Source organism: Suricata suricatta, chromosome 4 (assembly GCF_006229205.1).
Source record: "Suricata suricatta isolate VVHF042 chromosome 4, meerkat_22Aug2017_6uvM2_HiC, whole genome shotgun sequence".
NCBI classification, from domain to species: Eukaryota; Metazoa; Chordata; class Mammalia; order Carnivora; family Herpestidae; genus Suricata; species Suricata suricatta.
In genome coordinates this window covers 154,312,700-154,337,665 of record NC_043703.1, presented here as the reverse complement: position 1 = coordinate 154,337,665, position 24,966 = coordinate 154,312,700, and the positions used below count along the sequence as shown (strand labels likewise).

The window sequence follows — 24,966 nt, the reverse complement described above, 5'->3', positions numbered from 1 at the left end:
ATTGGTGTCTAGGACGTTTGTTACATTAGTGTTTCTTCTGTGAGGAAAACAGCAGTGAGGTACCATATGTGCTATCAAAGTAGTAAACAGATATTTTTAATGCTAAACTACAAAAGTAGGTGGTGTTATTAGGAAAGTAGCATTCAAATAGGTTACTGGTCACAGTGCAGAAATGAGCCTTGCCTACAGGTACAATTCCCAGTTTCAGTCGTTTATTACAAGGATATGATTAAAAAGAAGAAAACTGGATAGACATAATGATTTCAACTGGAATAAGACTATAAAATACAACCTCAAAAGCAATATAATTGCCTAGTAATAAGAGAAATGGTAACTAACTTATGATAAATTACTAGATAGAACATTGTGCAGCCATTAAAACTAGATATAAAATCAGTATTAGCAATTTGGAAAGTGCTGATCATAAAATGTTGTATTTTAGGAATCAGAAATCATAAAACTCTCTACACCATGCTCGTATTAAAATCCGAACTAAACCTGTGTGTGTGGCTGAACAGAAATACACACACACACACACACACACACACACACACACAGTGACTATTATGTTAAAATGTTAGGATTAGGAGCAATTTTGTTCTCAATTTTCTATACTATTGTGTTCGCCAGTATTTATTGAGTTGTGACATGCGGAAGTCACTTTGTTATGTATGCAGAAGTTGTCTTTCTAATAATATTAAAAATACAAAGCTTACTTGGCCTCCAGTCTAAACGTAACCCACCTTGATGGACACACCACAGACTCATGAGCCACACTGGGCCTTTTTAGGCCCCTCTGATTCATGCTGTTTTGGATCCTAGATTTTGCCTCCCATCAACTACTCAAGCACATTTTTATCATAGCCTGAAAAGGGCTCTGTGTTGATTTAAATAAATAAAATAAAATACAAAACCGATGAACAGTCTTAGGACAACATCTTATCTTTCTTTCTCAAAATCAGGTACCATGGGTGTCTGCTTATTCTGAAAAGTACAACAGGCATCGACACGGCATCAGTGGCCACACCAAGCGGCAAATCCCCCTCAACCATCCCCATCAGCTGCCTCCGAGGCACTCTATGTAGAATTCATGTGGCATAATGAGCACAGCTGTCATCTCCTTCGGTCTATACAAATATGGCTAAAAAGGAACTTTAGGAAAAGTACTATTTCCACTGAATTGTAACTAAGTGTGTGCTTTGCAAATGCAGCTTCAGGTAAGTTTTGTAGCCAGACCGCTATGCCCCAGCACCCAGGCATACAACGAACTCAGAAGCCACCTCAGACCACAAGCAGCAGTTAGACTGTTCTCCTCCTTCACATATGCTGCGAACTCTTTTCTGTGGTTGAGAAACACCCTCCTTACTGCCCCCCCCCATTATGTGGATGGAAAGACTGAGCCCTGGGGAGGTTCTCTGATGTGCTGGGGTTCCTCGTGTGAGTGCGGAAAGTAAAAGCCAGAACACAGGTGCGCTGGTCACGGAGCTGGTGCCCCCCTTCACTGCACATCACACAGCTTATCCTTTGCCATTTCCTCCCCCTCACGGGCTCTGCTAAGCATATGATGGGCGCAGGCTGGCTGAATGCTCAACAGAAGGAAAGACAGGTAAGAAGATGGCCTAGTGAATCCTTCCTTTCCATTCACTCCTATTTGTTTCCCCAAGACACACGGGTGCAGGGAATATCTGGATATCCAGTTGGCCAAATGTCTACGCTCTCCCGACTTCTCAGGGGGTGCACAAGGTTCCCACAACACACTGGCAAGAGAGTAGGAACAGGACAGGCAGCTCACAAGTGCGGAAAGCAGTGTCCTGAGAGAAACGACTGGTCTCTGTGCCCTGGGAGGAGTCCAGATGCCACCTCTGCTGTCCCGAGTTTGACTGGCCACTCCCTACACCTGGAATAGTGTAGCGAGAACACTAACCAACTTCACACAAGACCTGGGTGACACTTGACAACATGCTTCAAGCCTCCATCATGTATAAACTGTGAAAAACGTCACCTACCATAGCGCGTCATTCTGAGAATTTAAATGAGAGAATATGTAACACAATCAGCAAAATGCCTTACCCGTAGCAGGTTAACTCAAGTAACGAAAGCTCCATTCTAATTTGACCAACTATACAATACACAGGCCATCTTCTACCTGTTAGATTTTTATCTGCCTAGTACATTTGCCATGTAATCCCTTTTAGAAACACCTTTTCATAAGCTCCGCAAGTTCCTTGGCACGGTAACTCAAGGCCTCTCCCAGGCTGGGCCCACACTAACCCTCTAGCCTCACAATATAGCCATAGCCCACACTCTAGGTTCCGTACACAGAAGCTTTGCTCATTCCCGAGTGTCAGCTGGTATCTTATCTCCATGAAATGCTCTCTCTTCTCTTCTTTGCAAGGCCAATGTCTAGTCATGTTTACCGAGATACCCACAAATCATCCTGGACTCGTCTGTTTCTTCAGCCTCTACAGCCGGTCCATCAGCAGGTCGTCTGCCCCAACACCCAAGTGCATACTCCATGCTCACATGCATGTGGCCTCTGGCTGCCCAGCAATACTGAGTGCAGGCCTGCACCGACATCCGTGCTTTCCTAGAATCTGCTATGGAACCCCCACAGAATGGCCAGGAGAGGCAAGCGAATTCCCTAGGAGTTTAAGTTTGGTTGGACCTCATCACCAGTATCATCAGAAAAATACCCACCCCCTTTATTCTTAATCTTTCAAAATAACTAAATAACCATGCTACTGAGAATGCAGAGTATAAACAAATGCAAACCTAAGCTAATTTTCCTCAGGGAGCCGGGCCTGTACAAGAGGCAGAATGACATTATGATAAAAGACGGAAGGGCTTTTACTTGCCTGGGCATTGTGCTTGATTGGACATTTAAGCCTTTTACTCTTTTTGAGAACAGGCTCATTGGTGAAAGACTAAAGAGTGAGGGGCGCCTGGGTGGCTCAGTAGGGTAAGCATCGGACTTCGGCTCATCTCACGATCTTAACGGTTCATAAGTTCGAGCCCCACATTGGGCTCTGTGCTGAAAGCTCAGAGCCTGGAGCCTGTTTCAGATTATGTGTTTCCCTCTCTCTCTGCTCCTCCCCCACTCATGCTCTGTCTCTCAAAAATATGTAAGTGTTAAAAAATAAAAAGACTATAGGGTGAGATTAAATACAAGTTTCACAGTGAATCAGTCTAATAGACTTATTTTCTTTAAACTCTTCCATGATAAAGGAAATAAGTAGTAAGAGAAAAAAGATAGACAAATGGACCAGAGAGAAAAATCACAATTTCTTCACTAACCCAAGGAGCCACAAGGTACTTCTGTTCCTAACCTTCTATCTCGAAGTCCACAGCATTAACACATTACTCATACACATATTTCTATAATAAGAGAGCAAAGATTTTATAAAACTATTCCCTAACAGCCATTAGTAACTACTATTTAAAAAACTGTGGGTTGTGTAAAATAGCGTTGGTTGTTCTAGCACTCAATAAGTACGTATTGTGCGTCTATTTTGTAGGTCCTGTGCAAAAACAGGAGCCAGGCTCAAAGGAATCGCATTTAGTATATGAGACAAGCTGGTGGGAAAGGGGAGACATTTCGGAGTGGTCCCCGACATCCGCAAACCTCACTGGGTCTACCTTCGGAGTAAATCCAGGTCCCCGAATTACCACCACATTCACCGACACCACTCAGTCCCAGGCCACATGGCCCCTCTTGCACTGCAATGGCTCTAACTGGTCTCCGGATGAGGCAGAGAGAGCAGAAGTCACCAAACACAAGTATTCCAAGGATTCTCACACACGTGCCAATCCCCGTGCAGCTCCGAGGAGCCGTGTTCCAAGCAGTGAGAACTGAGCAGAGGGGACACGTTTCTCTTCTGGGCCAAGGCAACACACAAGCCACATGCCTCATCATCCAGTCTCCCTTCGCTCCTGGCCGTAGGAGAGGGGGCTGGTCCCAGACGGCACCGACACAAGACGGAGAGCTCCCGTCAGCCTGCATCCTAAGTGACTTTGTGGTAGACAGCCCTTGGCAGTCTCTCACCAGATTAGGAGCATGCAGAAATATTAACCTTGGTTGTGTTAAGCCACTGTGATCCTGGGGCTAACTGGGTACTCTAGCATTACCCAGTTCCATGGTGATATTCTAGAAACATGAATCTGATGTCACTCTTCTGCTTACATCTATTTAACAGCTTCCAAATTCACTACGAATAAAACCCAGCCTTCTATTGCCTTATGAAGCCCTATATGACTTGTTCTTCAGCCGACCTGATCTGCCTAATCCTACTTCCTTCCTTTTTCTACACTCCTGCTGCACTCCGGGCAGCCTGGTCTCCATGCAGTCCGTCAGCACCTTTGTACACGTGGGTTCTTCCACTTGCGAGGTCCTCTCCAGGTGTTCTCCTGACTGTTCCCGAGCTTCCCTGGGAACTCGGCACTGAGGCTGCCTCATCAGAGGGACCTCCCCTGGCCACTCAACTGAGGCTAGCACCTCCTGGTGTTCTCTCTCTCCTTACTCTGCGTTTGTTCTTCTTCATAACCGGCATCCTGTCTTTCTATCTGCTCATTGCCTCCCTGATATTTATATTCCTAGAACCCCAAGCCCAGAATGGTAGATCATTCTATGTGATGAATGTACAAGTGGATGAACATTTTATTTATTTTTAATGTTTATTTATTTTTGAGAGATAGAGCATGAATGAGGGAAGGGCAGAGAGAGGGGGAGGGAGGGAGACACAGAATCCGAAGCAGGCTCCAGGCTCTGAGCTGTCAGCACAGAGCCCAGTGCAAGGCTCAAACCCAGGAACCGTGAGATCATGGCCTGAGCTGAAGTTGGACACTTAACTGACTGAGCCACCCAGGTGTCCCTGAAGTACAATGTTTTAAAAAGACAGAAGAGCAGAAGCAGAGTTGCGGAGGTGGGAGAGCCCATGGTATATAATATATGTATAACCACCAGGGAGCACTTCAGTGTAGAAAGAGCAGAGGCCTAACAGGCCGTGCAGACTTTATGTCAGGCTTTACAGGCCATCTGTTCTCTGTTACATACTCTTTTGTTTGTTTGGTTTTATAATCCTTTAAAAAGATATAAAAACCAATCTTAGCTAAAGGTTCTAACAAAAACAGGCAGAGGCCTGAATGTGACCTGTAGGCCACAGTTGGGTAACCCCTCTGATATACAATATTAAGAAGCTATAGTTGGAAAGGAAAATTGAGAGAATTGAGCGCCAGGCTAGTTATGGAATATGAACTACAAGAATTAGAAGCCAATGAAGGCAACCTGTATACTGAGGATTATAATTACAGAAAAATGCCCTACCCAGTTCCCACTTAAAAACCCATAGCCAGAGAATCTTATTTCAAAGAAACATATGAAACTACAGGTATCTGAAGAAAAAATGTTATACTTTCTCAAGGCTCCCTTTATCTGTGCTTCCAGGATCAGTTCAGAGTTCACAATCTGGAAGGGTCTCTGACATCATCTCTTCCCCAGGTCATAAGCCACTCCTAGGTGCTCTTAAAGCACTGTACGTTTAGCCCATCTGTATGAAAGAACACACCGCACCAGTTCAAACTGTCAGGTGACATATACATCTCCTTGACTAAAGGAGATCCTTCAGGGTAGAAACTGTGCTTTTTAAAATCTATTTCCTAGCACCTAATTCCAGGCTCAGCACATTGCAAACAAAAAACCACTGTTAGACTCTGATCGACAAGGTGGGGAGGGAGGAGAAACTTCAGAAGTGCAATGAAATGCCGTGTTCTCAATATGCCCCTAGAAACCTGTGGTCCAGAATGGGGCCAAAGGCTCCAATTTACCATGGCTTCTGCAGTGCCCTGTTCCGTGAGAAGTTTCATTTGGAAACTAAAATTACAAAAGGATATTTTAAAGGATCTGAACAACAACAACAAAACCGGGGACAGATGTGTGCCATCAGGACAAGGACACCAGTGGCGATGGGAAGCCATGCAGGAAGAGACTCCAGGACATTAAATAGTGGCAACTTTGAGCACGTTCACTGGGTGTACACTTGGTGAATATATGTTATACGGGTGCCTTGGACCAGGTGCTGGCAGCACAGACAAAATTAGACCAGGTTCCTGCCCCTGGGTATGTTAATGTTTAGTCTGAAATACAGAGAGATAAAACACATCACAAAGCAGCATGACTCTTCCAAAACTGCAATAGGGTAAACAGGAGACGAGGCAGAGCCCTCAGAAAGGGTGCCTCGTCCGACCGGAAGTGAATCCGGAAGTGAGTCTCCAGAAGTGAGTCTCCGAAAAATGGCCATTCCCAAGCTGAACCTCTGCAGAGAGGAAGCCCATCCCTCGAGGTCAGCAGGTCAAGGGGGCCAGTGGGGAACCTGGGGGTTGGCTGGCTTGGTTGGAATCCAGGGTGCACGCAGAAGTCTACGGGGAGAGGGGAAGATCCGAGCAGGGGTGAGCTAGGGCCAGGCTGGTGGGAAAGTTCTTTATCACCCTGACTGGGAAGGCGGGAAGTGAAGGAGCTTAAGCAGAAGTCGACACAATCAGTCCTATCATTTTTCAGGTAATGGCTTGATTCAAAATTCACCATGACAGCTTTCCTCATCTGTGGGTTCCTTAATGCTGATAAACCTTGCAAAGCAGAGACTTTCTTTCTTTTTAAAATGAACACAGCATGGTTTTGAAGATAAGGCTGATGTTTAGGAAATGGCAGGTGACTTAAGAAAACCCAGTTGCTACTCAGAGTCAGCTAGAAAACTCAGCGTTTGCATATAGTGTTAACGTTGCTAATAGTAACTATATAAAATAATGTGAAAATCAAAAGCAAATTTCACATTTTTTTAACATCACAGCTAACTTGACAGATGGAAGAAAATCTCTGGCTGATAAAGGAAAGACCTATAGCCTCTCTTTCTACGTCCCCATTTAAAACTTCCTTTACTTTTTTCTTTATTTAAATACAAGCTAGTTAACATACAGTGTAGTTTTGGTTTCAGGAGTAGAACCCAGAGATTCATCATAGAGAACACCCAGTGCTCATCCCAACAAGTGCCCTCCTTAATGCCCATCCCACACCCACCTCCCCTCCAGCAACCCTCAGTTTGTTCCCTGTATTTATGAGTCTCTTATGGTTTGCCTCCCTCTCTCTTTATCTTCCCTTCCCCTATGTTCATCTGTTTTGTTTCTTAGATTCCCCTCTACTTTTCTTCTCTCTCTCCTTCCTCCTTTTCGAACACAAATACTTCCTCACCAAGGTAAATTAAGACACAATCTCTATCTGTGAAGAATATACGTTGTACTGGGAAAGCCAAACACAAAAATAAGCACTTCTAAAATGTAACAGGTATAAAACGAAGTATGTGGATGCGTCAAGAAAAAAATGTCGGTCTTGGCAAGGCAGAAAAGTCTTCACAAAGGAGGTAGCGTCTGCACCAGAACTTGAAGGATGAGCAAGGATTCATGTGGGTGAAGCGTGTGGGTGGATTTCAGGCAGAGACGGCAGCATAGGGCCTATCAAATAAGCCTTTTATAAAAGAGAATGTTCTGTGGCTGTGACTCTAGAACACCCAAGGGATAGAATATCTTACCCCCCGAACCAGCAGCTCACTACCTCAAAGGATCTCAGTGAGGCGGAGGAGTGAGTGCAGAGCAACAGCTCATGGTGTATTTGGGAAAGGAGGAAGAAATGTTTTTGAAAACAACCAAATGATCCCAGAAGTTTGATGCTCCACGGCTCCCCCTCAGCCCCACTGCCATGACAAGCTAGACACTACCTGCTCTACTGTCACTCCCATGCCAGACCTGGACAGTCACCATCCTAAGGGTGAGAAAAAGCCCACAGTGGTGTGAACGGTAGTCTGTGTGTGCTCAGCAGGAGACGAGATGCAAAGGGGTCTGGGGTCACCAGGGGAGCCAGGGTGAGGAGCTTCCACATTCTCCTTGAGCCCAGTGGGTGACGTGTGTCATCAGTACACAAAGCTTTTCTGAAGGGTAAACCGGGACAGAGAGTTTTAAGAGAGTCAGTTTCTAAATCTTCACCTTCTCTAAACCCTCTATCCTGAAACTGATCTTGAGAACATTCTGGAGATCAAGGTGTCAATCCTACTCTCTTTCTCAACTCCCCTTTCACATGGGCCTTCCTCCACTTACGTGAGACAGACATGCACCACGTTCTTCCTGAATCTGACTCTGCTACGTGGACCTGGAGTCTGAAAAGTTCCAGAAGACCAAACAAGGGTCAACTGAAAATCCTGGTGTGTGACAGGCTCCAACAAATGGATAATGAATTTCTTTTTGCATGGCGCAGTTTCCACTTCTTTCACTTTCAACAAAATTTATGAAAGATCTAATGGCGTTGTCAGTAGATAAAGCATTAAAAATAATTTTTAACAGATTGACAGAGCTCCTTCCCCGTCCACTGTGAACAAGGTTTTCAAACATTCCTATCTATGAAAATATAAAAGGGAAAGAATTGATGTTGAAGGCAATTGCAAGCCAGCAATAAGTAGTGCTCATCAAAGGGCACATAATCTAATTAAAAAGCAATATTTGAAGCCCTAAGCATCTCGTTAAGAGCTACATTTTAAATACATTTTTAATGTTATAAATTCTTATGTATCAAAAGTTAATAGTTAATGTTCTCATCAAATGTATGACTGAAACGATAACTCAATACAAAATAATTTTTAAAAGAAATCTCAGAGCACTGTGGTCACAAGAAAACCTTTAAATGTTAATTTCTATTTATATGATTATTTTTGGTGCAGACAAAAGTACTTTTAGGCATAAAAACACAGCACTGGCTAAAATTACACAGTGAACTACAGACATTCTTGGCACAAAACAACTCAAATGTACTTGTTCGCCAAACTCCCAGACTCCCTCTCTAGGAGGCCTGACCAGACTCTACTGTGACATCTCACAGCTTAAGGCCATGTTTCTAGGATGACCAAAGCCTCTCTCTTTTTAAAAATAATTTTAATGTTTTTTTTTTTGAGAGAGAGACAGAGATAGACAGTCCGACTGTGTGAACTGGAGAGGGGCAAAGAGAGAGGGAGACACAGAATCTGAAGCAGGCTCCAGGCTCTGAGCTGTCAGCACAGAGCCCCATGCAGGGCTTGAACTCACGAACTGGTAAATCATGACCTGAGTCGAAGTTGGACGCTTAACCGATTGAGCCACCCAGTCGCCACTAGGATGACCAAAGTCTCTCTCAGGATTCCTTCCTGAGAAAGCTCAAAACTGCCAGTAGAATTTACTGTTTATTTCAGCCAAAACCCAGAGATAGGCGGAGAGGCCCCTGAACCCCTCTTGGAGCAGTGACTTGACTAAGCTTGCCATTATAAACCTTCTCTGTTTGAGATATCAGTCTGTGGTCTCCAGGGAACCTCGAAGTATCTCTTTAAAATGCAGACAACCAAAGAGACAGCCCATGCTCCAACCCTCTGCCCCCCGCCCCCATGGGAGGGTAAGGGCCCAGCATCCGTGAGCCCTTTGCTCCACCACCTTGCACACTCTCTTCTGTCCTAAGACACAAGGAGCTTGCTTCCCTGCTGGGTAAGCATCACTTGGCAAGCCCGGAGACTGGTCCAGTTCCAGGGACCAGCCATGAGGGCCTTCCTTTAGCTCAGCCCAGCATTCAGTCTCCTGCCTTTGATTTCAGAGAAGCTGAGCTCAGTTAACATGGACTGCCCTCCCTGCAGCAGAAGTTATCACCAAATAAAATCTGTCTCGGGCCACCTGGGTGGCTCAGTCTGTTAAGTGTCTGACTCTTGGTTTCAGCTCAGGTCATCATCTCATGGGTTTGTGGGTTCAGGCCCCACGTCAGGCTCCGTGCTGAAGGCATGTAGCCTGTTTGGGACTCTCTCTCTGCCCCTCCTCAACTTATACCGTCTCTGTCTCTCTCAAAATAAATAAACAAACTTAAAAAAAGTCTGTCTTTACTGCCTTTAACTAGTGCCCCGCTTTATTTCTTGTTGACAAAAACAGTACAAATCGGCTGACAAGGAAGAATGCAACTTTTCTAACCCCTGAAAACGTGCTTGTTCTTGTACGTTTTAAAGGGACCGTGGTAGTTATCAAATCGCTGTGTCATTTGCAGATTACTCTGGAAACAAACAGAGCTACCTAACAGTTTTACTTTAATGCCAACATTTAAAATATAGCGAATAACCTCCTCCTTTGTAACCATTTAAAATTAAGATTAAAAAAATCTTAGATAGCAAGTGCCATGGTCTGAATGTCCGTGTCTCCTCAAACTTCAGATGTTGAAATCCCAGCAGGTGGGGCCTGTGGGGGTACTTGTTGTGAAGGCGGAGCCCTGGTTAAAGGGATTAGCGTCTTATATCAGAGGCTTCAGGGAGCTCCCTGCCCCTTCACTATGTGAGGACACAGGAAGAACTCGCCATGCCAGTGCTTTTATCTTGGACGCTATGTCCCTAAAGTGTGATTTTTAGGCCATGTGCACTGAAGTAACTGAGAGCTACTTCGAAAGTGAGAATCCCGAGCCCTTGCTAGACTACGACTCTCTATGTGGAGTTAGGGAAGGCACTGGCATTGGTGGAGAGAAGCCTGTCTTTTGCACAAGCGTCCCCAGCTTACTGCTAATGGCAAAGGAAGAGTGTGACCTATTACTGTAAGCTCTGGGGATTTTAAACTTCTGAAGGACCCAATCAACTGCCTGCTGGTGAATATGGGATGCAGCTGAAGGTGGCTTGTGAGATGGTAGCAGAGGGACAGGAAGGAGGTCACTGCAAGAGTCCAGACAGGTTGGGGGTGGGGAAGAGGGAGATGAAAGAAGAGGGCAGTTCTGAGTATGATGATGGTAACAGAACTGAGGGACTCAATACGCTGTCCTGGGCTGGCTGCCCGAGGATGTGCTTCCCCGGATGGATGTAGGTAGTCGGGTCCCTATCAGCTGACCCAGCAGCTGCCAAAGCTTTTTGTCGAAGAGCCAGAGTAAGAAACACGTGGCATGCCAGAACTCATTATCTATATCTAACTATGCATGTATTAAAAGCCAACAAAAGTTTCCTGAAACAATACAACCCCTGTGTGGTGGGACGCATACTGATATTTTCTGATGTTAATCTACATTCTAGTCTTTCTGGTTTGTTTGTTTTTAATGCCGATCACAACACTTAATTACAGGCCTCACTAATGGGTTATAACTCAGTCTGTAAAACACCTGCAAATCTGCTCCAGCGATAACATGATGACTTGCAGGAGCCAGCGAACACGGAGGCTACAACGAAGTATCGAATTGCCTAAGTCAGATTTAATTGACTTCATTAAAGAAGAAATTGCTTTATGTTTTGCTGATGGCATAACATTAATTCCTGCATGGACACTGAATGCTGCATGTATGTTTTCTTTCTACGTCTGCTTTCCTTACCAGATTATGAGATCCACTGGAGCAGGGCCCGTATCTTATTCATTTATTTTATTCCCAGTGCTTAGATAGCATTGTAAGTACTGTTTTTAAGTTATAAATATAAAATATTATTAAACAGTACTTTAAACATTATGCAATGGGAAACGAAAATTGAGAAGCCTTAACAATTTTGCTTGAATATAGTTAACCAAATATCTTACCACAAAAATAAGAATGCGTGTCGTGTCACATTCAACTATATACTTAACAGGAAATCAATGTTATAACTTTGCCTTTTTGCTTTAACTATCAATTGCTTATATAATAAAAATGAATGATGCAGGACAGAGAGGCCACTTTATCTTTGCCTTCTGCCTTGTAGAATACCCACAGAAATATTATTATTCTTCAGCAGTGTGGACGGCCCTATCTTTTTTACTATTCCCTTTCAGCGGTGACATAAGCTTATACATTCCTAAGTTTTCCAATACCTTGAAGGTGACCTTTATCTTAATAGGGAAAGACATGAAGAATGTTAGAAATAGGATGAAATATTCCTGCAATCATCCCTCTGCTGTGGGGCGTATACAGGCTTTAGCAAGATCTGAAAGCACTCATTCACATGTTCATTTACAACATGGGCTGCACAGCACAAACTATAATTATTAAGATCATCTTATGTAGATCCACGAAATGTATATCAAAACCAAACGTACATTGAAAATCCAGATTTTAATCCAACACTTAAAACTACATAGGATCATATAAAACCAAAACTGTTGCTAGAGTTTTGAAATTGGGACTAAAAAGAAATCAAATGTTTTTGTTTTTACCTTCTAGCTAAGAATAAAACAGGATAAAGTAAAGCAAGGGGAACTGACTAATACTGCGTGGCTACTTGCACCCAGATCTTTACAGGGTTATTTTATTTAGTCCTCACAATAGTTACACGTGTACATGTGACAGATATTGTGGGCATCTTCCTCAGAGCCACTCAATAGCACGTGCACCAGGAGCTGACCGTGCAGTCTGGAAAGGACCCACTCAGGGCTGCTCCGGGGGGACTTAAGTAGGTCATTCAGGGGACCCCACCCCTCTCACCACAGTGATTATTAGTGCAGGTTAAGTCCAGATCAAAGCCAGTCGGGACCTGGCATACCAGGGCCACAGGGGTTGGTTCGGGGATGATCTTAACAGCATAAAGCTTAAAATTTCTGTGTGGTGCCTGTGGGGGGGCTTGCTCACTCCATCTGCTTGGAAATAGATTAGGAAGCGGCGTGGCCCCCAATTACTTCCAGCCATCACACTGAAGCCAAGAACCTTCTGCTGAAGCTAACACTGTAAGACAGCAGGGAAAAGAGATGGAAGGAAATTGGCTCCGTGATGACCACTCGCTGCTGGGTCAGCCGACCCCAAAGTCAGCCCCCACCCTTGGACCTTTCGGTTCATCAGTCAGTAAGTTTGCTGGTCAATTAAGCCAATTTAATTGGATTTTTACTTGTGTCTAAAAAGATTCAAAATTATATTTATATAGTAGTGATTATTGTTCTCCATTATACAGTGAGGAAAACTCAGAAAACAGTAATTTTCCCAAGGTCAAGCTGGATGGGAACTCAGGATGACTGGACTATAAACTTGCCTCTTTCTCTACCACTTTGCTACCATTAAAAGAACTTCAAATGTTTCTAAGATCCATCAACATTCAATTCAACATGTTGAAAAACCACAATATTAACATATGAAACTTCTCAAATTTCCTGGGTCAGTGGTGATTTAGACTTTCGTTCTCTGTCCTCCTCCTGAGAATTTTTAACATCCGCTAATCAGTGGCAGCAGTGTCTCATAGTCCTTACACAGAAAGGTGGCATTAAATATCCCTCATCAGACCAGGTACACTGGACAAAAACTGATGATACCCTGATTAAGGAACTCTGCGAGGGGAATCAGTGGGGGGAAAAAAGGTTATATAGTGTGTGGAACTCCCTCATAGAATGTTTATAAAAATGCACGACAGAAACAAATACATACAGCATACATGCCAGTACTATAATCTTTATCGCAAATCAAGTGAGTCTGATGCTGATGCCTTACCCTGGTCCATCATCATCTGCAAGACGTCGTCAGTAAGACAAAAAGTTAACCAACTGAATGAGGGGAAGATCTCTGTATTATGATATATCTGATAAGGGTTAATATCCAAACTATATAAAGAACTCATACAATGCAACACCAAAACCCCACATATAATCTGATTAAAAAACAGGCAGAGTTCCTGAATAGTCATTTTCCCAAAGAACATATACAGATGGCCAACAGACACATGAAAAGATGCTTACTACTAATCATCGGGAAAATGAAAACCAAAACCACATGAGATATCACCGTATGCCTGTCAGATTGGCTAGTATCAAAAAGACAAGAAATAATAAGTGTCAGAGAAAACGTGAAAAGGGAGCTCTCATGTACACCTGGTGGGAATTTAAATCAGTGAAGCCACAATGGAAAACAGCACGGGGGTTCCTCAAAAAATTAAAAACAGAAATACCATGTGACCCAGCAATTCTACAGCTACTCACCCAAGAAAGACGAAAACATTAATTTGAAAAGATATATGTACCCCTACGTTTGCTGCAGCATTATCTACAAGAGCCAAGATATGGAAGCAACCCAAGTTTCCACTGAGAGATGAATGGACAAAGATGTATTCTATATGCCCAACAGAATATCACTCAGCTATAAAAAAAGAATGAGGTGGTGCCATTTGCGACAATGTGGATGGACCTCGAGGGTGTTATGCTAAGTGAAAAAAATCAGAGAAAAACAATTATTATATGGAGTCTAAAAAACAAAACCAAACCAAAACAGACCCATAAATACAGAGAACTGGATGTTGCTGAGGGTGGGGTGGAGGGCAGGAATTAGGCAGAATACGTGAAACAGATCAAGTGCTGCAAACTTCCAGGTATGGAATACAGAAGTCATGGGGATGGAAAGCACCGTATTGACTGTACTGAAATACAGTCAGTGACGGTGCAGTGACTCTGTGTGGTGACAGATGCCCATTATACTTATCATGGTGAGCACTGTATCACGGACAAAATTGCTGAATCATTATTTTTTACACCTGAAAGTAACAGAGCATGGGATGTCAACTATAGGTCAATTTACAAAAAGAAAAAAAAAATGTTGCAGTGGTCTTCACATTGGAGTTTCCCTGTCCCCAGGCCCATGCCATCGGTTCCTTTTCCAATTATCACCAAAGTGATCTTTCCTTTTTTGTTAAGGTTCTTATTTAGAGAGAGAGAGAGAGAGAGTGAGAGAGAACGTCCGCAAGTGCACACATGTGCATGTGCGAGTCAAGCAGGAACAGGGGGAGGGGCAGAGAGAGACGAGAGAGAGAAGTTCCCAAGCAGGCTCCCCACTGCCAGCGCAGAGCTTGGGCCGGGGCTCGATCTCATGGTTCGTGAGATCATGACCTGAGCCAAAATCGAGTTGGACCCTTAACTTAATGAGCCACCCAGGTGCCCCCAAAGTGAAAATCTGACAGTATCACTACCTGGCTTAAACTTCATGTGTGATCCATGTCTAGGACGAAGTATAAACTCTTTATCCAGGTATGTGAGAGTTTTCATTACCAGGCCCTTCCTTATCTCTGTAGTCTCATTCCTACCCTTTCATTCACACTGTATTTCTTGTAGTTTACTGAAGGTACTAGGCTTTTTTTATGCCTTTATCACAACTATTATATCCGTCTGGAATGTTCCTCCCCTTCTAAGCTTTCTCTCCCTGGTACTCGTGACAAATATCCTCATGTATTAAGACTCAGCTCAAATCCCTCTTCTATTCTGGGGCTTTCCCTGGCTATACCCCAGCCCTGTTGACTCAGCTGCTGCCCATGTCTACCTCGCTTCTTTCACATCTCCAATCCCATATATCGAATCATCAGTTATGATACAAACATATCTGCTGGCCATCTTCATCTAGGACAAGTACCCCCAGCTCTCAAGCAGGCGAAACCACCCAGTACCCTGACATGGGTGCGAGCAGACCTGGGTCTCCCCACCGGCACCGATACCCGAAAAGGCAGTAGGCAATAGTGCCGAAGAAGGGGCATGGTTTTTTATTCCAAATTCCACTGCCGCACAGGCTAGAGAAAGTACTCATAGAATAGCAATTAGGAGGTAAATCTGTTTATAAGTTTAAATGGTGCTAAAATGAGAGAATGGAGTTTACAGGACGGACAAAGAACGGAGAAGTCGAAGGAGCATATGTCACTGAGGAGTTACAGCTGAACGAGATGTGGTTCAGAACCAGGGAGTCACCAGAGAATTCATTTCAATAGGGATGTTATTTTCAGACCTCTTCCACCCACTGCTTTCTTTTCATGGTAAAATACACTCTGGCATTTGCGACACATGATCCCCAGGTTACTTTCTGACTCCTCTGTCATCCCCACGATGGCCACTCGCTGTGGATTTAGAGCCTGCCGGCTTCCCAGGAGGAGTGTGCCTTCCTTCTCGCCTTACTAACGGGCCCAGCTCCGTGTCCCACCAGACTCCTCCTCGGGAGCAGAGGTACCATCATTTACAACTGGACTGGCCAACTTTCAATCTCTGTCACTAATTATTACTTTAGCCAATTTGAAATCATTTTCCCAGCACAAACAGAGAATGTGTTTTCAGCTTGCCAGTCAGGCCGATAATCATGATCGCCCCAGATGGGCTCCTGCAGCCAAATTTTTCAGGCGAAGGGAGATAACAGAAGGCGAGGTTTTGGGAGCGGGCCTCTATGTAATTCCTGACCTTGACCCACTTTTAGCTCACAAAACACTGGAGCTGTTATTCAACTTCCCTGAGCCTTTTCTTTTCTGTAAAAATGGTGATAAAGCATTTATGTCCCAGGGCTGGCTGGACAATTCACAGAGAAACGTTACAAAAAAATATTCTCTTCTTCGTCTTCTGGCGTCTGATTGGAAGGCTGGATGTGAAGTGGTAAGTGAAGGCGACTGGTCTACCTGTGACAGTACTCAGCCTGGAGGACTATGGTAGACTTCTGGAAGGAAATATTAGTTGTCCTTATTGTTATGCATGTGGGGGGGGCACTGATGGACGTTTAAGAGCCAACTCTTAGATTTCTGTGCGTCCCAATATCCACAGCTAATGTACATCCACAATCTTCTTTTGAAGCAGCAGCCAGAAGGAGCCTGTTAAAATAGGGTATTTGCTTGGTGACAAGCCTCTTCATAATCTGATCACAGCGGATGGCGCCAGAGACTGGCATTGCAGCCAAAGGCAGCCAAGAGGCTGGACAGTGACACAGTCAAAAAGGACTGGGCCTGGGGCAATTATAATATGCACGGCGTTGGGGAAGAGGGGTGTGAGTGTGAGGGTGCAGAGGGGTGGGGGTAGGGGTGGGGAGGGCAGCACAAGTGAGCGGGTTCACACCTCCAGGTCATGACCAGGTCCACTTAGTGTCTCTTCACTCACATCCTCAGTGGACCCAATATTCCTATTATTATGCCCCTAAACTGAAGTGATCAGACTTGGGGGGCGGCGGAGAGGGTGTCCTCACAGCCTGAAAGAGACAAGCCATCACGGAATCCTAGAGCATGGAGCACACTGGGTACATCTGCCCAGTCTCTGAGCTAGCACTCGACAATAACTCCACGCACTACACAGCTGGGTTCTGAGCCACGCATGTGTTCACAAATAAGATGTCCCAGGCTGCCTCGGGGGCTCAGTCGGTTAAGTGTCCCACTTCGGCTCAGGCCATGATCTCACAGTTCGTGGGTTCGAGCCCCGTGTCAGGCTCTGTGCTGACAGCTCAGAGCCTGGAGCCTGCTTCAGATTCTGTGTCTCCCCCTCTCTCTGCCCCTCTCCTGCTCACACTGTCTCTCTCTGTCTCTCAAAAATAAATTTAAAAAACATTAAAAAAATTTTTTTAAGAATTTAAAAACAAAACCAAAAATGCGGGACAGTAATCCTTCAGGACTCTGACCTTCCCACTGGAGATGACACCTGCTCCATTCCCACCCCTCCAAGGCATCGGGACTGTAAGACGACCTAATGTGCAGGGGGATTATTACACTCAAACTTGGTGTTCACTTCCGTGCTGCCTTGAATTCCTTGCTTTGTTTTTACCAACGTTTGCCTTGTGTTCCTGGATTGTAAGCCCACTGAAGGCGGGCATCACATCTCACATTTCCCAGGGCTCCCTAACCACAAAAGCAGCAGCAGCAACATCATTAGCAACAGTAGCAAAATTCACTTCACTATTCACTGTTACCCCAAGCATCGTTGAAATCAGTATACCCGCACCAAGTCACTCAGGTAAGGGACCCTAGCATTTGTATCTCATCATACAGAAACTGCTGAAAAGGAAAAAAAGTTCCAACATACGTTTTTGGAAGATATACATCTTATTAAGGACAAAAATAGACATCTGGAAAGAGGAGGACAGGGTCAAATAGGGTCAAATAGAATAGGGTCAAAGCCAAAGCACTGGGGTGGGGGCAGGTTCGCCCAAAGTATGCAGATTCTAGGGATGGGAGACTCACTGACATTTTGGGAGCTCATAATTAGGGTTACAATTAAAAACTAGAAGAGGCACTTATTAAAGTGCTAGGAGGTGGGCAGTGATAGGACTACATTTCCCTACTTTTCCCACTCTTCTACATGATTACTGCTTCGTATCTTCTCCTCTCTAAAATCTCCACAACGCCAGGGCACCTGGGTGGTTCAGTCTATTAAGCATCCAACTCTTGATTTTGGCTCAGGTCAATTTGTGGGTTCGAGCACCACATCAGACCCCACAATGATTGCAGAGCCTGCCTCTCTCTCTCTCTCTCCCCTCCACCCCCTCATGTACTATCTGTCTCAAAATAGATTAAAAAATCTCCACAGTTCCTACTTTATACTCATACTGAGTTTTCTTTCTTTCTCTCTTCACTGACTGAGGAAACAGAAACAGGGAGAAGCTAACGGCCTCCATCTCCTACCACCACGTCTGTGCCCATCGGTTCTGCCTCCCTCCTGCTATCATGGGAAGCTGACAGGGATCTTGGCCAAGGCCAACCATTCCATCTGGGCTCTAGAGCCTGTCCAGTCTCACTAATTACAACAGAAATTCTCCCATCTCCTTCCAAAAGTACCATTTCCCCCCATTCAGTACTATGTCTTTTCCATTAATGAATAGGAAAAAAAATTTCATTTAAAAAAATATCTTAAAAGTCTGTCAGTCTGTGTTGGTTCTTCCTCCTCCTCAAGGCCTAATGCTGGAGCGCCCAGAGGCTTCATCGTCTGCTTTTCTTCGCTACCTCCTCGCTCCCCTGGGAATTTTAATCATCCTTCCTTAGTGTCTGGTTTCCACCTGTCCCTAATGAACAGTCCCTACAGTCACAGGTGCCTCTATTCCGCTCCGTGCTACATACCCAGCACTGAGAACAATTTCTTATATGCAGCAGGCGCTGATAATGACCTTCCATTGTATAAAAAAGTGCTCAATTTTAAAGCTTAAATATTTATTATCTCATAGTCTCTATAAATCATGAATCTGGCTGTGGCTCTGGGTCAAGGCCTCTTATGAGGTTATGATCAAACCACTGTTCAAGACTGTGGTTTCACATGGTGACAGGCTGGGTGGCAGGACGAGCTCCACTTCCATGCTTACTCGCAGGCTGTGGTCTCTTCACAACATGGCAGCCATATCGCCCAAGAGTACATGACCAAGAAGGAAACCACAATCTTCCTGGAACTGAATTTTCTAAGTGGCATCCCATCATTTTTGCTGTATTCGGTTCATTAGAGGAAAATCAATAAATCCAGCCCATGCTCTAGTAGAGGGGATTACACAAGGGATTAAATACTGGGAGGCAGGAATCCTTAAGGGCCGTCTTACAAGCTGTCTTCCCAAGCACTCAATAAATATTTGTTCAAAGAGTGAACAAATTAACCAATGATGTATACTTGAAAAAAAAGAAGATTCTAAGCCAAATGGGAAAATCAGACTGACTTCTCTAAGAACTTATGGATTTTTTTACTCTTAATAAATAGAAAAAGGGCAGGTAGGACAACTAATCAACTTTGGAAGTATAAATACCATGTAAAACCTTTAACAGGGGAGACTTTCTTTAGAGTCTTGTGACAGAAGGTCATTTTCCTCAGAACTGTCTATATTTTATTTATATATGAGTAGATTATGTTATGTTACATCAAGTTTCAAAAGCTGTATTCTCCATCCTTCAAGTATTCTCTGTTCCCATTTATTCTGTGCCTTTGACAGTCATAATGGGAAAAGAAAAACAATTCCTTTTTAAATGTTTTCTTCTATGCTTATCTCCTAAGTTCCTGGTTTTTGCATTTTTCTCAAGATAGGATATCCTTATCGTTCTAAACTCTCACCCTTGAAAACAGAAGAAAATAGGTCCTTAAAAGCACAGGCATTCAAGAGCAGGAACAAAGGATAATGTGCATAACTACAGTAATATGCACAGGCGTGCTGACTGTCAGAGGAGAGTGGTATGCTTTGCGCAGTTGAAAATCCTGAAACAGGGGCGCCTGGGTGGCTCAGTCAGTTGAGTCCAGCTTCGGCTCAGGTCATGATCTCACAGTTCGTGGGTTCAGGCCCCGCGCCAGGCTCTGTGCTGACAGCTAACTCAAAGCCTGGAGCCTGTTTCAGATTCTGTGTCTCCCCCTCTTTCTGACCCTCCCCTGCTCGTGCTGTCTCTCTCTGTCTCTCAAAAATAAATTAAAAAAAAGAAAAAAATTTTTTAAAAATCCTGAAACAATCATCACAACTGGGTATCATTAACAAACGTATGCCTGAAACAGGAGCCTTCAATAAATGCTGATTGTGTCTACCTTTCTACACAGAGCATTTACTAAACCCTTCAATAGTACTTTTTATATTAAGTTATGATTCATCTGTTACACATGCATACATTTGTGCCAATCAACCATAAGCTTCTCAAGGGCAAACTTGGCAGTCTTACAGCACCTAGAACAATGGCGATGAAAAAGTGCTCACAGAAACATTTCCTGAATGTGTCTGACAGGAATAAAACTGATTCAGTTCAGAATCAAAGGAGTCAAATGATAACTATACCAAAACTAGAGATCAATGGGAAAAATACTTATGAGATTTAAAAAAAAGAGGTAACAATTAGTCATCTTGTAACACTGAGTAAACATTTTATAATACTTTCATAGTTGAGTTTAATATGTTTATAAAAGAGCAACAGTGAACACCATAAAATCTGGGGCGGGGGCTAACACATAAGTATAACCCACATAAATATGGCCAACTGATCTCGGACAAAGGAGCAGAGAACCTACAACAGAACAATGACAGTCTTGTCAGCGAGTGGTCCTGGAACACTGGAGGTCCACCTGCAGAAACGTGCAGCTAGACACAACCTGATGCCCTATACAAAGATTAACTCAAAATGGACAACAGACCCAACCATCAAATATAAAGCGATAAAACTCCTAAAAGACCTCAAAAGAAAAAATAATCTAGATGACCTTGGATATCACTGTGAATATGGCTGCGAGTTTTTCAATAGAGTACCAAAGGCAAAACCCATGAAAAAAGAGTAACTTATAGGCTGACTTGATTAAAATTAAAAACTTCTGCTCTGCAAAAGGCAACGTGAAGAGAATGAGAGAAAGCCACAGACTGGGAAATATATTTGTAACAGTCATTTTGGTAAGGGGCTGTTCTACAGAATACACAAGGACTTCTTAAAACAACTAAAAAATATTGATTAAAAAATGCGCCAAAGATCTTAACAGATACCTCACCAAAGAAGATAGGAAGATAGCAAATAGGTACATAAAAAGATTCTCCACGTCATGTATCTTCAGGGAAATGCAAATGAAAACAACAGTGAGATACTCAACACACGTGCCAGAACTGTGAGAATGACTGAAAATAAGGAATGGTGACAGCATCAAATGCTGGGCGAGGGCGTGGAGCAGCAGAAATGCTTGCCCGTCGCTGGTGGGAATCATGGTGCAACCGCCTTGGAAGACAGCTGGGCAGTTTTTTTACAAAAGTAGACATATTCTTACCATATAATCCAGTAACTGTGCTCCTTGGTATTTACAAAAGGAGTTGAAACCTATGTCCGCATAAAAACTTGCACATGAATGTTTACAGCAGGTTGCTAAAAAAACCACCAAAACTCAGAGGCGATCAAGTTGTCCTTTAACAGGTGAGTGGATATTTCAGCTGTGATACATCCAGACAAAGGGATACTGTTCAGCACGAAGAAGAAATAAACTATCAAGTCATGAAAAGACAGGGCGGAAACTTAAATGCATATTACTAAGTTTAAGGAGCCAATCTGAAAAGATCACATAGTGTGCAATTCCAACTATGGACTCTGTGTGATGATGATGTGTCAATGTAGGCTCATTGGCTATAACAAAAATGTGCCTACTGATGAGGGGTGTTGGTAATAGGAGAAGGTGTGCATGGACGGGGGCAAGTGGCGTATGAAAAATCTCTGTGCCTTCCTCTCAATTTTGCCGTGAAACTAAAACTGCTCTAAAAAAATAAAATCTCATTTTTTATTTTTTAAAAGTTTCTTTTTTTAATGTTTATGTATCTTTGAGAGAGGAGAGACAGAGTATGAGCCGGGAAGGGGCAAAATGAGAGAAAGACACAGAATCCGAAGCAGGCTCCAGGCTCTGAACTGTCAGCACAGAGACCAATGTAGGGCTCGAACTCACAAACTATGAGATCATGACCTGAGCTGAAGTCAGATGCTTAACCAAGTGAGCCACCCAGGAGCCTCCAAAAAAATAAAGCCGTAAAAAATATAGGAGTATGCTACTTTCCACCTATGAACAGGAGCTTCAGTAATGAAGTCAGTGCTTCCTGAGACAAGTGTGGATTAGAGTCCTTCCAATTTTAAAAATCTGAATAACAGGGGTGCCTGGGTAGTGCCAGTCAGGGAAGCATGCAACTCTTGATCTCACGGTTGTGAGTTCGAGTCCCCCCACTGTGTGTAGAGAGTACTTAAAATCTCTTTAAAGAATTATAGTAAAAAGATTTTCATTCAATATTCCAATAATTATACATAGATACCTGTGGTTCTTTCTCTATCCATATACATATAAATACACACACACACACACACACACACACATATATGCATACATACAAACACACATCAGAAATTAGAAACAGAGATACGTGTAGGTTTTTGGCTTTAAAGTAAAAATGATATATAGTGGGATAAACATAAAGCCATTTACTTACAGCTAAAACTAGATTTCGGCTTTGAGTTAAATATCTTTTCATTTTCCCAGTTCGGTTTTAACTTCAGTCCTTTTTTTTTTTTTTTTTAAGTTTATTTGTAGTATTCTCTATACCCAATGTAAGACTCAAACTCACAACCCTGAGATCAAGAGTTGCATGCTCTTCTGTCTGAGCTAGTCAGGCGCCCCTACCTTCAGTCCTTTAATAAAACCTTATTATAAAGCCTATAAAGTCTCTCAACCCTTAGTGTATGTAAATGTATAGGCAGGCAAAGATCCAGATCCTAATCCTCGGAACCTGTGAATATGTTTGCTAGATGGCAGAGACTGTGCGTATGTGATTAACAATATGGACCCAGAGATGGGAAGGCCATCCTCCATTATCCGCAGGCCCCAAGCTCATGGCATGGATCCTTAAATGTGAGAACCCTTCCTGGCTTTGGTCAAGACAGGAAGATACGGAGACAGAGGGTCACAGAGAGGCCACTGCTGCTGGCTTCGAAGTTGGGGACAAGGAGCCCTGAGCCAAGGACTGAGGGCAGACAGGTTCCAGACATGGAGAAGGCAAAGAATGGATTCTCCCAGAAGCCTCTAGAGACCCTGGTTTCTATCCACCTCCATCACAGCCCTGTGAAACCTTCGTCTGACTTCTACCCTATGGAAGTGTAAGGCGATACATTTGTACTGTTTAGGCCAGGAGGCTCTTGGTAATTAGTTACAACAGTGCTAGGAAACTAGACTCAGAGAGGTTTTTTCCCTTTTTTTTTTTAAAGGAACACAAACTGTCGAGGAAAAGATGAATTGATGAAAAGTTCTGGGTGATACAAAGCATAATTTAGATAGAAGAAAGCAGTCACGAGGAGGGAAGGGGCTCTATCCCTCTGTAGTTGCAGAAAGGAGGGACCAAGAAGGCAGAGGTGGAGCCCACATAAGAGAGTAACAAGCGGGTACAGGAAAGGAGTAGGTTGCCTCCGAACACAGTGAGTGGGCCCCGCCGGATGGCGTCAAGACGATGATTTGCTGAAGACCTTGAACATGCAGCAGACGAGACTAGGAATGGCATTCTGGCTCAGTTTCTAACTTGCTTCTGACCTTGAACAAAGTACTTAACCTTCAGTTCCTCATTTCTAAACTGAGATAGAAGGCTGCTGGCAGGACTTTTGCAGTTGGGAGAGATAAGGTAAAATGTCAAGCCAGCACCTGGTACCTGAAGGTAAACAACAAATGGCAACTATTATGACCGTTACTGTAGAGTGGGGACAGTGACTTCTGGAGGAGAGATGACGGCTCAGGTCGCAGAATTTATTATTATTTAGCTTGCCATCCATTTGGGTCTGTGCGGGAGGAAGAGTTTTCTCCTACTCTGGAGTGCCTACCTTAGCTGTACGGCAGAAGGTTCCCTTTGGGCCCCAAGAAAGTAAAAGGTACTTCCCTTCCTTCGCTTCTCAAGACCGGGGGAGTGACACCTGGTGCTACAGGGAAAAGAAACTGATGATGTGTGGTTAGTCCTATTCTTTCCTTTTTGCGATCCGCCTGACAGCGAGGATACTACACTTTTCCTCTGCTCTTCTCCTAGCGGTAAATGTCTGTGGGTCAGGCCCAGACTTCGGTTCCCGAGAAGCATGATCTGTCTGAAACATTCATGTGCCTACTGAGCATCGGAAATGTAACTCGTCAGAACTGGTACGCACTTTAAGTACACCCTGCATTTCAGAGAGCTTAAAAAAAAAGAGAAAAAAGAATCAGTGTCTCATTAGTATGTTTATACTGGTTACATGTTGAAATGAAGTTTAGGACAATTTCACCTATTTTGTTTCACTTTTTTAAATTCCAAAATTTTTAAATTTTTTAGATTTTCCACATGTGGCTCACACTATATTTCTCCTGGGCAGCACTGATCTAGAGGCCACCCGTCCGGGTCCCACAAATAACAATCGCGTTGAGAGACTGCCCTTCCGAGAGGGTGTATGAACCCCACAGTCCAGAGTGTGTGGGGCTGGCGCAGGGAGCCGCGCAGGAACCCCGACAGGGAGAGTCAGGCCAAGCCTGCCACTCCCAATTTGACCAAGAGCAGAGCCATTATGATTTCCAACCACCTGATCTCTCTATCTCTTAACTGGTCGTAACTTGAGAAGATGGGATGCCATTTATGGTCCTTTCCTCCACCAAACCCCCAAAACAGGATAGAAATATTTCTGTTCTCATGAAGTAGCACAAACATAACATCTGGGTACAAATACCAAGTAAAGGCAGTGGTCCTCTCTAGGTCCAAAGGGGCACAGGTTTCAAAAAACATCTCCATTGGTTTCACTTGAGGGTGGTTTTCAACTAAAACCAATGTGG

The 24,966-nt window shown here is 43.7% G+C and overlaps 1 protein-coding gene across 6 annotated transcripts in view; it reads right to left on the bottom strand.

Moving 5' to 3' along the window:
* NBAS (neuroblastoma amplified sequence) overlaps positions 1 to 24,966 on the bottom strand; it is a 315,339-nt gene that overhangs the window by 53,922 nt on the left and 236,451 nt on the right. The window lies entirely within an intron of this gene.